This window comes from Penaeus monodon, chromosome 38 (genome assembly GCF_015228065.2).
Source record: "Penaeus monodon isolate SGIC_2016 chromosome 38, NSTDA_Pmon_1, whole genome shotgun sequence".
Lineage (NCBI taxonomy): Eukaryota > Metazoa > Arthropoda > Malacostraca > Decapoda > Penaeidae > Penaeus > Penaeus monodon.
In genome coordinates this window covers 21512187-21517161 of record NC_051423.1, presented here as the reverse complement: position 1 = coordinate 21517161, position 4975 = coordinate 21512187, and positions in this window count along the sequence as shown.

Below are 4975 nucleotides of genomic sequence, written 5' to 3'. Positions count from 1 at the left end.
CAGCCAGGAGTTGTTTGCAAACAGCTCGTTATCTTGTTCTAGGCGTCTGACTATTTTATGTCTTAGGCTTGTGTTCCTGGGAGCCTGGATGACCTTTGATAAGAATTGTGCTGCCGTTAGATCAATTCGTGAGGCCAAGGGGAGAAGGTTTGTCTCCACTAGGAGGTTGAGGACCTTCGCCCACCTTGGGGCACCCAGAATGACCCTGGCGGCTTCGTTTTGGACTGTCTCCAGTTGGTCTTTATATTTTCTCTTAATGCCAATCAGAGCGAGGGAGGCATAGTCTACAATGGGCCTGACAGCATGTACATAGATTGATCTTAGTACTCTGTGTCTGGCCCCTATGCATCTTCCACTCATTGCTCTCATGACAGACAGTCTTGATTTTGTTCGGTCAACCAGGTGCTGGACCTCCTTGCGGAAGGAGAGGGTCCGGTCTATCCTTACCCCAAGGTAGAGGTAGTCCTGAACCCACTCCAAGTCCATTCCCTGGATTTTCAGACTTGTGCCTTGAACTCTCTGTCTCAGAGCCATGGCTTTGGATTTGGCTGCAGAGATCTTTAGTCCTGTCCTGCAACACTCCTCGGATACCAGGTCCAGACAACGCTGGGCTTTGTATAGGCAGTGTGGTCCAGTGGAGATGATAGCAAGGTCGTCTGCATAGGAGATGATCTTGCACCCCACTGGGAGGTTTATGGATACAGGATACAGGACATTAATGTATTAAAAAGGGCTGGACTGTTCCTGGGAGCCGGCGTAGTTGCCTTTTCGGTAACAGATACTTGCAGCATAGTTTCCCTTTTGGGTAACTTCTTGTAATAACGTGCTTTGGTCTTGTTTCTTTTGTTTGTCTTGGCCACTTCCAACTTAGCGTCCCCTCCTGAGTGACGGTGAACCCTGCGGGCAGTGCCAAAAGGGGGGTCATTAGATGACTGCCTTAAACTCAGGAGAAGGGTTTACCTCTGTAGGGTTAGGTTTCTTCCCTTATTGAATAGGTAGTGGGGAAGAACTAGGTAGGGGAAGTGTGCCATCCTAGCTGATTAGAACCATGGTCAGGCCTAAGAAAGCCCCCAAGGCCAGCTCCTCCATTAATTCAGGATCAGATAAGACCTCCAAAGATAAGAATCAGGTCAAGACCGCTTCTTCTGGGATCGAAATTAAAGATATGGACATGGATACCAAGATAGCTCCTGGAAGATCAAACATCAATTTAGACAACCCCTCAGATGCTATAGGTAACTCTGAGAGTGGTTCCAGTCTACAATCAAAAGGGATCTCCAACTTTCCAGATCTTGCACGGAGATTTATAATATCTCCTTCTCCAGAATTCTCCACCTCTACAGAAGCTCTTATGGCCCTCGAAAAGGACAACCCAACTTTGCAGGTGTCCATAAAAGTAACACAACAAGGAGATTTCATTCTGCAGGCCAAGAATGAAGACTCATTCTACATCCTAGTAAACACCACAGCTCTCAAATTGGGAAAGACCATTAGTCTGAAACCTTTTAGCCCCCTTCCGAAAAAAAACAAAATGGTCTTAGAGGGCTACCCCCATGGGTTTCCCATGGATAGATTGCTTGAACACCCTTTAATAGAGTCGGCTACCTGTCTTAAATATAAGCCAACAAAGGAAGAGACTAGGCAAGTACTAGTCACCATTTTAGGGGAGCCTATTAATGAAATGTCACTTGGCATTTTTGGTTCATTTTCACTTAGAACCTATTACCCTGAACCCCTCAGATGTACTAAATGCCAAAAGTTCGATCACCATTCCTCCAAGTGTAAGGCTAAACCAAGATGTGGAATTTGTTCTGAGAATCAAGCCACACACAGCTGTATGGACAAGTATAAAAATGGGGAAAAAACAGTAGCCAAGTGCCCCAACTGTGGGGAAGGCCATCATGCTTGGAACCCAGAGTGTTCTGAGAGAGTCAACCGAATAAAACTTCCTCCTGAGATCGCCAATGCACAACAAGAACAGGCCTCTAATAGGACACAAGGAGGTGTGGGCCGAGTCTTCCAAAGGAAGATCTATTCATGGGGAAAATCCACTAAGGCAACTCTGCCAGTAAACACTGAGTTCCCATCTTTAAAGGAGGCTTCGATCTCCTCCAACAAGCCTCAGTCACAACCAATAATGGAAAATCCACTTTCAAAGAAAGACACAATCAACCATGCTAAGCCTCATCCTTTAGTACCTGCTCCCCCTTGCAGTAATTGTGGACATCAAAATGAGGCAGCTAAAGATGTAAACCTTCTTGCATCTTTTATCCAAATAGGATTAGCTCTTATGGGCAAACAAGCAAACCTCAATTTCCTTCAGGAAGTTGCCAACAAAATACATGTACAGGCTACAAATACGCCTTTCCAATCCAACAAATCAGCCAAATCTGATCTGGAAATTACTGCCTTGGAACCTCCTTCCTCAGATGCAGACATACTCTCGCATGAATTGCTGGAGGATCCTAAAGCAGATTCGATGACACTTGACTCCAATCAAAGTACATCCATATCCACAGACTCTAAGAACACCAGCAAGTCAGACAAAGCCTCACTACAAACCTTCAGCAACAAACAAAGGGAGTCACTAAGACCTCGGGAAAAAAGAACTCTTAGGAAGCGCACAAGGCACTCGTCCTCAGGAAGCGACAACTCTGCCACCACAAGTATAGACAGCGAGTGCTCTCCATCAAGGTTCGAGTTGAATTCTGACTTACGGCTTAAACATGTCTCCTTCTCACAATTGCCTCAGATGAATCCCCATCTGTTCTGCACATACCTGAGGAAGAAAACACAGGAAATAATTATAGCATACTTCAGTATGTAGACACCGACACGGACCAAGATATAAATATCGAGAATGAATAATAACAATCTCCAACAAAACCAGATCACATTACTTCAATGGAACATCAATGGACTAAAAAAGAACCTGCCTGTATTGCAAGAAACCCTTCTCAAATCTCACATGGCTCTCAGGAACTACACTGCTTTCCACAAGTTTTACTTTCAAGGAATCAACCGAGGCATTTCCATCTTTGTACGATCAGACATATATGCAGAACCCATTACAACCTTACCCTGTGGCCCTGACATTGAATTCCAGGGAATAGCTATAGCGTTACAAAACATCAAACTTCAGATCTTCAACACTTATAGACCTCCAAGAGAAAGTGCCCAGTTAAAGATGGATCATATTTTTGCGGCTGTAAGCAACGCCCCCACACCCAACCACAACCACAACACAACCACAACGCAACAAACCACAGTCACACCCCACCACAACGCCAGCCAACTCACTGGTCGAGGCGCATCCGGACCTCCCGGCTGCATCCGTTCTGTCCTATGTGGTGATTTCAATGTTCACCATGAAATATGGAACGACCCAACATCAAACTCTGCAAATAGAAAATGCAGAACAGGCCATTACTTGGCTCACATGCTTGACAGCTTCCCTAATGTATCCCTCCTAAACTCAAAAATGCAGACTCATATTAGAGGAGGTGTCCTTGACCTCACTTTTATTACCACAAATATCCTTCCAACTGCTGCATGGGTCACTCATCCCTATCTTGCCTCAGACCACTTTGCTACTGTCACAACAGTTGATACACCTAGATTGCAACCTCCTCCCCCCATTCCTAGATGGATTCTCAAGGGTACCAACTGGCCACGTTTCACAGCTTTAATGGATGAGTGGTCCTCAACTTACTCGCCATCAGAAGATCTGGACTCGCTAGAGGCTGACTTAGTTAAAGCTATCAATGATGCAGCCACCGCTTCAATACCAATCAGCTCATCCATTCACAATAGGCGGAAAAACAAGTGGTATCACAATGATAGGATTAGAGAACTAAACATCGGCTTCTACAACTTAGGAAAGTTCTCAGCGTCATCCTTCCCCTATCTTGCTAAAAATTATAACACCGCTAACAATTAGCAAGAGCAGAGATCAGAGAAATAAGGTCCAAAGCTTGGCTTCAGTGGTGTGAGTCCATTAATGTTCCCACATCCCTTCAGGATTTGTGGAGGAAACTAAACATTGCATCAGGAAAATACAAAAAACAACCTTGCTATCATAATGCCCAAGAAGTTGCAGAGAGGCTGATCCGAACCTTCAAGACCAGAGGTGACTCTAATATGCTTCACCCTCCACTTTAGCCAAATTAACAACTCTTCAGCCAGCGAGACTTGATGCCATCTCAGAAGCAGCAAATAAGATCGCAGAGACTGATATCCCCTTCTCCCTACATGAGATGCATGCTGCAATTAAAACAAGCAAGGATACTGCTCCAGGAATAGATAAAATTTCATACTCCATGATAAGTCATCTTGGTTTCCCCAGCCACGGAAGTATTACTACTGCTTTTTAATCCAACCTATTCCAAGGCAGGAACAGACAAGGCCTTCCGCCCTATTTCACTACTTTCCTGTCTCAGCAAAACCATGGAGAGAATCATTTTGAGAAGGCCGAGATTCCTAATACCCCACCCACATATACACTCCTTTGCCTACTGCAAGGGCTATGGTATGAGAGATAATCTTGCCGCTATACACAGCCTTACTGATGGCAAGGAGTTCATCATAGTATTTCTCGACCTAGAAAAAGCATTTGAGCTTGCCAATAGAGAACCATCATTAGCACACTTGCCTCAAGAGGGATATCTGGAAAATTACTTAGATGGTGTAATGACATCTACTTGATAGAAAAGCGCGAGTCAGATTTCAGGCCACATATCTGGCTTTATGTCCTTTGAGATGTACGCCTCAGGGTGGCATCTTAAGTCCATTCCTGTTTAACATAATTACAGCAGAAATTCTTTCTATCAAGCTCCCGTCTAATTCCCACATACTTGCATATGCGGATGACATTCAGTTGATTACCACAGGCAAATTAAGACTCATTAATGCCCAACTTTCCCTGGACCTGCTATCCTCTAAATGTAAAGAACTCGGCCTGAAATCAATTCGGATA